Raw genomic sequence first — 13,438 nt, 5'->3', positions numbered from 1 at the left:
CCCCACGATCATGTGACCAAAATTCAGATGCTTGGCAACTGACTCATATATATGACTGTTGCAGTGTCTTGAGGTTATTAATTAATTAATATTAATCTTCTGATTGTTCCTATCACCCACCTCCTCCCAGTTATGACTGCATGACTGTAACTTTGTTGCTTGTATCCTTACAATTTATATTAATTGTTTTCTAGTATGATTTGGTTGCTAATTTGCGTGGCACGACAAAACCGTGGTCCACTAAAGTGCGCCCGATTAAAGCGTGTACCTGATGTCATCAGCAGCGCGACAAATAAAATTAAAAATAAATTAAATTAAAATTAAAATTAAATTAAAGCAAGCCGATTCACATAAAGGTAAGGGTTAGGTTTAGGGTTAGGGTTAGGGTTAGGTTAAGGGTTAGGGTTAGGTTTAGGGTTATGTTAAGCGTTAGGGTTAGGTTTAGGGTTAGGTTAAGGGTTAGCGTTAGGTTTAGCGTTAGGTTAAGGGTTAGGTTTAGGGTTAGGTTTAGGGTTAGGTTAAGGGTTAGGCTTAGGGTTAGGTTTAGGGTTAGGTTTAGGGGGGGTTAGGTTTAGATTTACGCGTTAATTTTAAGTTTACTGCTCACAGCGTGCTGTTTTCGTCGCGCTGTGATGACGTTACGTACGTGCTTTCGTCGAGCGCGCTTTAGTCTACCGCGGTTTGGTGGTGGAACCCTTATTTGTACCCTATGCCTATTATTAAGTGTTGTGACTTATGTTTCTTGACAAATGTAATTTGTCTTTTTATGTACACTGAGAGCATATGCACCAAAGACAAATTCCTTGTGTGTCCAATCACACTTGGCCAATAAAGAATTCTTATTCTATTCTATTCTATTCTATTCTATTCTGTGATCACCTTTCACAATTTTCTGATAAGCATAGTCAATGGGAAAGTCAGATTCACATAAAAACTGTGTTGCTAACTTTACCACTGTAGTGATTCACTTAACTGTGGCAAGAAAGGTCATAAAATGGGATAAAACTCACTTAACAAATGTCTCACTTAGCAACAGAAATTTTGGGCTCAATTGTGGCTGTAAGTAGATGACTATTTGTAGCAAAAGAAGAGTAGTTGCCTTCTAGCCCTTCATAGGATCCATTCAAAGGTCATTTACAGAGTCTTGTGCAGAACAAAATGATTAGGTGGACTTTCTATACTAATTCATCTCAACTGCTTGATATCCTGGCAGGCAATTATATTTGTCTCTGGCCCTGCTGATTCATCATTCAGGAGAAATTGCGAAACCTTTTGCTAGAGTTTGAATCATTATTTGTTTTTTAAAATATTTTTCCCTGCTGAAATGGGGAGAGTACATTTAACAACTCTCTTCATCTCCCCTTTCCCTTCTTCCTGACTGTTCCCCATCTCCATCTTTCTAACCTGTACAAAACCCAGTTTTAGACACACTCAGAATTTCTAAAATGTAAAGAATATAATAAATTAATCCAATCAAAGGCATGGGAAGCATAAAATGTTTTATTGCATTGCACAAGGAGAATTTTTTGTAAATCAAGTTGAAAACTGAATAGGACAATGACTTTGGCCCTGAAGGGATACTTCTTGTAATGCCAATGTGCCTTGCGTATTGCCTTGAATTTCATAAGAAGTCTCAACTAATAAAAGTTTTCCTTCTTTCTTCACTTGACAGGTGATGGACACCTCTGAAGCTTCCAAAGAGCTCAGGAAGGTACATTAAAGAACATTGTGTTCCTTGAACCATTCAGAACTTTAAAAACCATCCATATAACCCTGAATTGAGACTGAAAACAAACCCTGACAGCTGTACCATATCACAGGTTATGGTGAAAAAAAACCCCAACAACAACCTCAAGATGGTAGACACAGTGGTGCAATTAAAGATTCATGTTTTTTTATGCATCACAGATCAGCATAAGTACAGATTTTCAGTCATCTTTGACTTGCTATGTCTTTGACATGTTTCTCCCCTTTCTGCTCCATCCTATGCCAGATCATCAAACCACCGCAAATGAGATTTCTACTATTATCTTGGGAATGGCTATTTTGTATGACAACCCTCTAGATCACTTTACCAATATTTCTAGGCAATTACCATCCAAACAATCTTTTCCCGCTTTTTTTTTACCTTTTCTTTTTCTCTTCCTGTCCCTCACATACAGTTTACCTGGTAGTTCTATATTTGGCTATATTATAAGTTTCAAAATATAATTTGATGTCAACAGGTTTCCTGTTATTATAGCACTAGCAAATGGCACTTAGGCTTACATATTGCTCCACAGTACTTTACAGCATTCTCTGGGCATTTTACAATGTCAGCATATTGCCCAATGATCTGGGTCCTCATTTTATTGACCTTGAAAGGATGGAAGGCTGAGTCAACCATGAACTACTCAGGATCAACTTCCTGGCAGTGGGAAGAGTTAGCCTGCAATACTGCATTCTAATCACTGCACCACCACAGCTCTTTTTACCACTGGTTATTGGCTATAAGAAATATTTATTATGATTTTATTTATAGGCAAGCTAACCCAAATTTATTACTTCAATTAATAGAAATTTGGCTAGAAAACCAGAAAAAAACCTTAGTCTTTTGAGAGCTACTGTAACAGTAGAGAAGGCTGGATAGGGATCAAGGAGACATTTGTTTGATTGATATCTTGATGGAAAAATCATTTGCACTCCCCAAGCTGCATGTGAAACCACAATATTGTTATGCCAACATTATGCTGACATTCACACTTTTTTGAATTTGAAAATACAGTCCACAGCTTTAGAGCATACAAAAGAAATGTGTGTATTAAGGGAAAATATATTGAAGAAGATATATTTTACAGAAAATCATTTGCAAAAAATGCTATTAGAAACATTCAGTATAAAATATGTACATTATGAGAAATGGGATGAAAAAGCACATCATATATTACAGGGACATTTGAAAAGGCAAATTGATATCAAAGCAAACTAAATGAACTAACACTGATTTATGGGAAGTAACTGAGATAACAGCATCTCATATTACATGCCGATGTTTGAATAAATATATTGACTGTAGAGGAAAATAATTTGATTCTCAAGATGTGCAATAAGTAATTAATTTTTTTTATGGTGGTGATTTTGTGATCCTTTTTTCCTCCTGCTTTTTCACATTTGGATCCATTTTTGAAATCCATTTCACATTTTGGATCCACTTCCCTGAAAACATCCTTAGAATTCCCCAAAGCCCAAAAGATAGTTTGCCCCAATCTAAAATAAACTATAAATGAAATCAGTTTCACATTGCCTCTGGCCTTCTTTCTGGCATAAAAACATACACAGTTGTTACTTAATTTTTTTTTCTGCCTAAAGCAACTGCTAATGTTTACCATACAACATATAGTTTGTATTTTCTCTCCTCAATCTCCTCTCTCTGCCCAACCACAATTAAAGAAGAGAAAGAAACATTTGACCCCCAATAAAATCTATAAAATCCAACTTGAGGCCCCTTGTCTACTTTAAGAGAAATTATATAGATAAAGCAGCAAGCCAGGCCAAATCCTTTGAATGCGGTATTTTTTAATTTATTTGTATATCAATTCTTCATGCAGACTTTCTTAGCATATCGGCTCTAAACTTCCTTTTGTTTAGAATTGTTTATATTCTCTTGCATTTACTTCCCTCTCTTCCCTTTATTCTCTCAGTGTTCATATTATAATGGTACTCTAGTACTTGAGATCTTTTGGATTGTCTAAAAGTCTGTTGTCTTTGTCATTTTGTTCTATTCCCCCACCCCATTTCCCATTTAGCATTCATCCAGAATGAATCTCTCTCTAGGTTCAATGCTATCAGGGAAAACTGGTCTGCCACTTGGTTTTTCCATTTTAATTTGACTTCTCTTATCTCCTTTCTTTCTCTGTTGTTCTCAACTCTTCCCTTCTTATTCAATTGTTACTACTGTAAGTCAGCAGGCGCTGGCTGTTTCCATCTACTGGTTTCTGCCCAGTTTCCAGGCCTAGGAATTAAATTAAACTTGTATAACTTGCAGCCGCTGAGTACAGATGTAACTCATTCTTAACTCTTACTGATGACAGTTTTATATTTTCTGACATGGAAATAGCAATCTCGATAGATTATTGTGCCCCGGATAGCAGGATAATATTTGAAGTGTTTTTTTTTCTGATTCATGACTTGTCTACCATTTCCATTTTCTCCCATCTATCTAACCAGATAACATCAGCAGGACTCATGAGTGTGGGGTTTGCTCCCTGTTTATATTGCAGTAACTTGCCCTGCCAGTGTTTTCTCCATGGTACTTCCTTGATTATGGTATTGTTTTATTTATTGTTTGATTGTTTGCCTGGTATTACTCCCTGCTTATCTGTTGGCTGATGGAGGAGATATGTTCTGGTCATTTTAAAAATGCTCATTCTTAGCATTTTTTTACTCTTTTGAATGGGCGTGTGAATGTGGTTTATCTCTATGTATTTACTGATGTACTGCTGTGATGCATTGACTGATTTGTCTGAATGCCAAGCTTCTGGGACTTCCTTAGCATTTTTGGATTTAGGTTGGGCTAGGATACAGATAGTTTCCCTGTTGAAACTGGTCGAGTTTGCTCATGTGTTGTGAGATTAAGGCATTTTTATCATGTCTTCTGACTGTTGGCTGGAGTTGATGGATGTGCTCTGCTAGTCTTTTGCCTGTCTGTTCTATGTAGCAGCTATTACAATCCTTACACTGTATGTTCTAGATGACTCCTGTTCGTTTCTTCTTAGTTATTGAGTCTTTTAGTTTACTTGAGATATTTTGGAGGGTTTTAGTTGGTTTGTATATTATCGTGGTTGTAATAGTCTTCGTTTCTTAGTTGTTTTTGAAATATAGTAGTGCTATCCTTTTCATAGTATGTTTTAGTTGTGCTGTAGTGGGTTGAATGGTCGGGCATTTTTTGATAAAGTTACATGGATCTCAGAGGTGGTTTCCTGTCGGTTTGCACCTCTTTGGGGGTACCGGTTCCAGAAATTTGCCGTACTTTTGCATATCCGTTCCACGGAGGTGTGGCCACGCCCCCATACTGGTACGCTCCCCTGCCCTGAAGCCCATTTGCAAGGCGCTTCTCAAAGAGAAGGAAGCGAAGGCAGGGCTTCTTCAGAGGACCTGAGGCAAGAACAGAGTTGAAGTCCTCTCTGAAGCAGCTGGAAAAGGTACATGTGGGTTGGAGGGAGGGGCCTGTGCTATGTGGGGCTTTGGGCAAAGGCTGGAGGGAAGGGCCCTGGCTCGCTTGTGCTCTCCCTCCCCAAGTGTAGTTTGCAGGCAGAGCCACATTGCCTTTTCAAACCTGTAATCAGTGAAGCTGGGCTGGATTTTTATATAGTGGATCCTTCTGGGGCTGGGGGAAAGTGTGTGTGCTGCAGCATGGCTCTTTGCCTGGCTTCCTGCCTCCTCCTGTGGTCTCCTCAGTGCTCGCTCGTGCTCTCCCTCCCCAAGTGTAGTGACTTCCTCCCCAGGCCCCCATCTATTTCTCCCTCACACACACACAAATGGATAAAACTATATAAAAATCCAGCCCAGCTTCACTGATTACAAGTTTGAAAAGGCAGTATGGCTCCGCCTGCAATCAAACTACACTTGAGGAGGGAGAGCACAAGCGAGCACTGAGGAGACCACAGGAGGATGCAGGAAGCCAGGCAAAGAGCCATGCTGTAGCACACACACTTTTCCCCAGCCTCTTTCTTTTGGAAGGCTCAGATGGGCCCCCCTCTGGCTTCTCTGCCTCTCCTCTCACCCCAGCCCACCAGCAGGAGGTGAATGGGTGGGTTTTATTGCATTCCAGGCATTTCCCACTGAGACAGCAGGCTGCATTTGCAATGGGGGAGGGGTTTGGGGAAGGCAGCGGGGGAATGGGCGGGGGATGGCAAAGGAGATGCTTTCAAGCCATTGGAAAAGATATCCAATCCAACTTTTGTGTTTGTGCATGTGTGTGTGTGTGTTTGTGTCAGGCCTGTAGCTATGTTCCTTTTAGGATCTTTGGCCTGCCACACTCTCTATTATTTCATTATGCTGTTTCATTAGTGTAGTAATTGGGAGTGGGGAACAGAAAGACGTAGAATGGTGGAATGTGTTGTTTTCATTCTTTTCTAGAATCCCAAGATCATCTTTTGTCTCCGCACCTCTGCACCTGACCAGAACCAGCTGGGTGGAGATGCCAGCGTGGCCAAAGAAGATTGGACCATGTGATAGATTTATGGGTGTGGGGATAAGATCATGAACTTTCAACTGGGTGGAATCCCAGGATTTTTTCAGATTTGGGATTCCACAGAACGTTGCCAACGTGTCTGACTTATTAAATTGGAACTTTAAGGATAGCTCTGCCTTGGACTCTGATTTAATTCTGCATGATATTTGAAACGCTGGCAGTTTGTTTGAGAGAGAGTGAGTGAGAGAGGGAAGGGGGTAGGAGAGATAGTCCAGTCCAACTTCCCTCTGTGTGTGTGTGTGTGTGTGTGTGTGTGTGTGTTTGAGAGGGGGGGAGAGAGGGAGGGAGGGAGGGAACGGAGAAGAAAAAGGAAAAGAAAGAAGGAAAATTATTTCGCAAAGGAGAAAAACAAATGCTGTCGCTTTAAATCAGAACTGAGCATGACTGGCTGTAGAATTCTGGGAGTTGAAGTCCACAAGTCTTAATAATTTTAAATTGAAAAGGTGCAGGAAAGAACAAATTAGTTATATGGCTATATGGTTATATGTTATATGGTTTTATGTTTTTGAAGTTTTGGGGTTTGTGTAACATGAGCATTGTGTTTCTAAAAGCCTTGTGAATGGAGCCAAACTTTCTCTAGGGTGATTATCTCATTATCTCTATCTGGCAGGCATGTGGAATGAGCTTCAGGCAGGTTTCTTTGTTAGGAGAAAGAAAGAAAAACAGCACAGCAATTTAGGGCTAGAAGGCTACTAGGAGGTCATCTAGTCCAACTCCCTGCTGCAGCAGGAAACCTTACATTATATGGATTATTTTGGTACCTCTAACAGAGAGGAAAATTGCCAGAAAGGAGAAATAGTTTATTAGGACAAGGCTGTCATGCAGAGGAAGGCAGAGATAGCCCTTGACTTACAACTACAATTGAGCCCAAAATTTTGATTGCTAAGCAAGAGCGTTGTTAAGTGAGCTTCACCACATTTTACCCAATCCATAACATCTCCTGGTGAGTGACATCAAGTTGGCCATGCCCACCCAGTCACATGACTGCCAAGCCACTCCCACAAAACAGGCCACATCTACAGAATAGGTTCTAAAAAAATTTGAAACCCACCACTGATGGGTATCCATTTTGTTGGAAAAAGTTGTATAGCCCAGTTCTGGGAAAGGTTTTAAGGGCCACATTCCAATTACGACGAAATCAAAGTTGAAGAGGAAAAAAAAAGATGTTCCTAAAATAAGCAAGAATATTTAGTGAATACCACTGTCCCCCTGTTTATTTGCTCAGAAGTCAAGTCTCTTTAGATGTGGTGCCTACTTCCCAAGTAAGCAAGTATTAGACTGATTACGAAGAACCAATTAAGTAGCTGCACAAAATGATTGTCATATTTGCCTGCCTTACAGAAACAGTATAGCAGCCCATTCTTTCACTCTCTCCATTTCCCCCCACCAATATAAGATCATCTGTGGAAGCACCTTTTTCTGTTGAAAGTTTAGATAAATTGCTATATACAGAGGGCAATCCTGTAATTAGCAGTTCAGATGAGACACGACTGAGTTTAATAAGGCTTTTCTTCAGATAAGAAACTAAGAAGATGGAAGACATTTTAAGCATAACAAAGTCACCCATGTAGTGCAGATGCCTTTGTACGTTTGTAGCAACTTCCTTACAAAAAATAAATATTCTTTCAGCACCGCTTCCACCCTGACCACTGTTTCATACCATAATTTATTTATATATTGTTAGGGAAAAATATATATTTATAATTCATGCCTCATGTTGCATCCATCAGAATTTTATCCAAAGACTTCTTCGGCTTCTCCACAAATCTCTCTGGTCTGCTTCTTGCCATTGCAAGAACTGAAGCCTTTAATCATTGATTAAAAAGCATCAAATGAACATACCCAAAACAAGGAGAGGAGAGCAGGGAGGGGGCAGGAATAGGAAAAAGATAAATTGATCCTGAAGGAAACAGCATGAAGCCATTAAAGGAAAGGAAAGAGCATATATGATAGTTGTTTGAGCCTGAGACTTATTTCAAAGCAGTTTTGCTTTGCCTTAAAAAAAGAGACACTTTTCTGATCTGTATCTTTGCTGTATTGCTGTTAATTGATGGTTGAAATACAGGGGGGACAGGTCACAACATATAAGTTAAACACAAGATGTCCAACAGACCTGAGTTACAGGTAGTCCTCAACTTATAACAATGTGTTTAGTGGTTGTTCAAAATTACAAGGACACTAAAAAATGACCTACAACCCATCCTTGCACAACCCATTCAGGGGCTTGGCAACTGACATGTATTTACGACTTGGTGTAGCATCCTGGGGTGATGTGATCACCATTTGTGACCTTTTCTGCCAACTTATAACAAGCAAAATCAAGGGGGGGGGAGATGGATTTGCTTAATGACTGCATAATTCACTTAACAACTGAAATGATTCACTTAAAAACCATGGCAAAAAGGTCATAAAAACTGGGTGCAACCTGTCTAACAATTACCTTGTTTAACTATGAAAATGCTTGTCCCAATTGTAGTTTATAAGTCAAGGACTACCTGTATACTATTGATATCTTAAATTATAAGTTAAATACCAACAAGCTTCCAGACATGATTAGACATGTGCAAAACTCAACATATTAAAAGACCAGGCGGCTCTGGGTAAAGATTAGTAGTTTCTAGGAATAAGCCTTTCAAATGAGAAACAGTCCAAGGTGCTCTGGGTGGTCCAGCCATGAAATAGGATTGTTTTGTCTGGACTGCTATGTATAGGATATCTCATACAGCTTCTGATTTGAAGTATTTACTTCCAGAAACCAGCATACCACATCTGGAACGCCTTGGTCAGAAGAAGGTTCAGCCTGATTCCATTATTCCTCCAATTTGCCCTTCCTGAATTACTGAGTTATATACATCCTTATATCTATGTATGTGCAAATTTATTTCCTATTATTTTAGTGTATCTACAGGGACACGGTGACTCAGTGGGAAGACGCTGAGCTTGTTGATCAGAAAGGCCAGACGTTTGGTGGTTCCAATCTCTAGTGCTGCATAACGGAGTGAGCTCCCGTTACTTGTCCCAGCTTCTGCCAACCTAGCAGTTTGAAAGCATGTAAAAATGCAAATAGAAAAATAGGGACTACCTTTGGTGGGAAGATAATAGTGTTCTGTGTGCCTTCAGCATTTAGCCATTCTGGCCACATGACCATGGATATGTCTTTGGACAGTGCTGGCTCTTCAGCTTTGAAACGGAGATGAGCACCGCCCCTAAAGTCGGGAACGACTAGTACATATGTGCCAGGGGAACCTTTACCTTTAGCGTATCTACATTCTCAAGATGCCTTAAAACAATTAAATGCAAGCAGAAACATCAGCAACAAGTTGGTTTTTACTGGGAGAAAGAAAGAAAAAGGAATGAAGGAAGGAAGGAAGGAAGGAAGGAGGAAGGAAGGAAGGAAGGAAGGAAGGAAGGAAAGGAAAGGGAAGACCCCCTACCTAATCCAAATCAAATGAGTTACTTGATCATGATAAAGTAATTGGCATAGCAGTATCTAAATTGGGCCAAGAAAGTATTCTTAATTAGAATGCAAGAGCAAAAAAAAATGTATAGCAATGAAAAGATGTATAGTGAATGCTGGCTTACTTTTACCTTCAGGATGGGTAAGATGATTCAGAAGATACCAACATGCAACTTTTCACCAGAGCATTTTGAACTGGATTGTTTTATTTTAACCTTGAAACAAATACACCTTTCAGTTCATTCATGTCCTAAATCTGAGTAGCTCTTGGAGAACAACAAGATGGTTTCAGATAACTAACACATAACTAACACTGTTTTTACCAAGATTATGCCTTTGAGCCAAATTATACAAAGCACATCTATATTTCTGCTTTGCCACGTGGTTTATCTTAATATTCTGACATAGAAACTCAGTAATGTCTTTTTGGAACATTTCAGTTGGTTTAAAGTAGAACAGTTTTGCACTTCACACTTTGGAAAGAATCTGTTTCTAGCAGCATTTTTATTTTTCAGTCATGTATTTTAAATTGCTCCATTCAAGAAACCATTAACCTGAAAATGTGTATACATGCATCCTTACAACTTTACTATTTTGCCTTAAGCAACAAAAAATCATAACAGAAAACCACTGCAAAAAATTTCAAGTAGGAAGCAGAGATAAATGAATAATTGAATTTTTTTGTTTGGGCTGGAAGGGTGAAAAGGGAAAGAGAGAAAGTTACTGGTATTCGTATAAAATTGGAGGTGATCATTGTTTCAAAGAAAGGATAATTAATCTCTCATAGGCAATTCGATAAAAATGTTGGCTATGATATCCCATCAATTAAAACCACATAAAATAGAAGAAAGATGAGGAACAAGCAGGAAACCAATGCAAGTTATGATAGGCATTCAATTCCAAAATACTTTTTGCTTCAAGTATGAATTTTCTCTATCCCAGCTTCCTCTCAGTTATAGCCTCATGTTGCTCTCTTCAAGAAAATTGTCATAAAAAAACTGCCTGCAGGATGGAAGGAGGATATTTTTATCTGCCTTACCATTAGATAGAGGGGAAAGTCTTTTATCTGAATTCAGCATAGGATCGCTCTAAATTAAATCCAATCTCCATTTAGCTTCCAGACTCTATTAAAGTACTTTCTGAATAGAACTTTTTTTTAATTTAAATTGATACCTTTTTAATTTTTTTTCATTTACCCACAGAGAGAATATGAGAAAAGTTATAGCGTTTTGGTGAGGAACGCAGTGACTTTGAGAGAGTGATGACTCCTGGTGACTACAAGGACTTCTTGCAGTTTTCTAGGCAAGATTTCTCAAGTTTTCCATTGCTTTCTTCCTAGGGCTGAGAAAAAACGATTGGATTAAATTAACTCAGTTACATAGATTAGAACTCATAATCTCCAAGTTTTGAGCCCACTGGGAGATTTAACCACTACAGTACAGCCAACTGTTTTTTCCAGCTATATACCTGCCTCCCAACTGCGTTGCAGCAGCCCTCCCCTCGCTCTTCGAGTCAGTAGCCGAGCTAGCAATTGAGTTCCCTAGGCTCATGGTTCTGGGGGACTTCAATTTGCCTTCGCTCGGTGAACACTCTGATGGAGCGCAGGAGTTCATGGCTTCCATGACAGCCATGGGCTTGACCCAGGTAATCCAAGGCCCTACCCACTCAGCGGGGCACACACTCGACCTCGTATTCCTCTCGGAGCAGTGGAGCTATGATCTTGGTCTGAGGGGAAATGAGACCATTCCCCTGTCGTGGTGAGACCACTGCCTACTGAGGCTAGACTTACGGAGGCCAAACCCCCACCGTAGGGAGGAGGAACCGACCAGGTGGTTCCGCCCCAGGCGACTTATGGACCGTTAGGTTCCAGACGGAGCTTGGGGTTATTCCAGATGCTCTCGCCCACAGTTTGGCGGAGACTCTTGCTGCGGCCTGGCACTCGGCAGCATCAGGGTCTCTGGACCGGATTGCGCCACTACGGCCCCTCCGGGTCAGCGGCTCACGGAGGCCTCCTTGGTTCACCGAGGAGCTCCGGGAGATAAAGCGCCGGAGGAGACGCCTAGAGCACCTGTGGAGGTCCGATAGGTCCGAGTCGAACCGAGCACTGTTGACAGCATGCACCAAGGAGTACATTCGGGCTTTGAGAACAGCCAAAAGATCACACATTGCCTCCTTGGTAGCGTCCGCCGAGTCCCGCCCAGCCGCCCTGTTTAGGATAACCCGCTCCCTCCTAAATAGGAGGGAGACGGGGAACCCCCTACAGGGTAAGGCTGAGGAGTATGTTCAGTTCTTGGCGGACAAAGTTGCTCGGTTTCGATCGGACCTGGACTCCACTCCTGCAGATCCAGCCGAGACACAAGGGAATGATTTGGCAGACCATCTCGGGTTGAGTTTCAGGATGTTGCTTAAGGCGGCGGTGGTGAGACCCCTCCTGAAGAAACCGTCTTTGGATCCAGCAGTTCTTAATAACTACCGTCCAGTCTCCAACCTCCCCTTTGTGGAGAAGGTTGTTGAGAAGGTGGTGGCCTTCCAGCTTCAGCGTACCTTGGAGGAAGCTAACTATCTTGACCCCTTCCAGTCCGGCTTCAGGCCCGGTTACAGCACAGAAACCGCTTTGGTCGCATTGACCGATGATCTCTGGAGAGCCAGAGATGGAGGCCATGCGTCCATCCTGGTTCTCCTTGACCTCTCAGCGGCTTTCGATACCATCGACCATGGTATCCTTCTGCGATGACTGCGGGAGGTGGGGGGGAGGTGGGCGGCACTGTTTTGCAGTGGTTCTCCTCCTACCTCTCGGACAGGTCGCAGTCGGTGTTGGTGGGGGGGCAGAGATCGTCCCCGAGGCCCCTAACTTATGGGGTGCCGCAGGGCTCGGTCTTATCCCCCCTACTATTCAACATATACATGAAACCGCTGGGCGAGATCATTCGGAGGCACGGGATAAAATACCATCAATACACGGACGATACACAGTTGTATCTGTCCGCCCCGTGCCAACTCAATGAAGCGGTGGACGTGATGAACCGGGGCCTTGAGGCTGTTAAAGACTGGATGAGAGCTAACAAACTGGTACTCAACCCGGAAAAGACCGAGTGGCTGTTGTGTTTTCCTCCCAACAATTTGGCTAATGTCCCATCAATCAGGCTGGGGGGGGCAAAATTTATACCCCTCAGACAGGGTCCGCAACTTGGGAGTCCTCCTGGACCCACAGCTGAGTTTCGACCATCACTTGTCAGCTGTGACCAGGGGGGCTTTTGCCCAGGTTCGCCTGGTGCGCCAGTTGCGGCCCTACCTGAACCGGGAGGCCCTCACAACAGTCACTCGAGCCCTTGTGATCTCTAGGCTGGAATACTGCAATGTGCTCTACATGGGGCTGCCCTTGAAGAGCATCCGGCGACTTCAGCTAGTCCAGAATGCGGCCGCGCGAGTGATCGTGGGCGCACCGCGGTTCGCCCACATAACACTGATCCTCCGTGAGCTGCGCTGGCTACCTGTTGATCTCCGGGTGCACTTCAAGGTCCTACTTACCATCCACAAAGCGCTCCATGGTAGTGGATCTGGCTATTTGAGAGACCGCCTTCTGCCAATTACCTCCCTGCGTCCCATCAGATCGCACAGGGTAGGCCTCCTCCGAATTCCATCCGCCAGTCAGTGCCGACTGGCGACTACGCGGAGGAGAGCCTTCTCAGTTGCAGCTCCGATGCTATGGAACAATCTCCCCGTGGAGATCCGCACCCTCACCACCGTCC

This window comes from Thamnophis elegans, chromosome 1 (assembly GCF_009769535.1).
Source record: "Thamnophis elegans isolate rThaEle1 chromosome 1, rThaEle1.pri, whole genome shotgun sequence".
Taxonomy (NCBI): domain Eukaryota; kingdom Metazoa; phylum Chordata; class Lepidosauria; order Squamata; family Colubridae; genus Thamnophis; species Thamnophis elegans.
Note: the sequence above shows the minus strand (reverse complement) of the source record.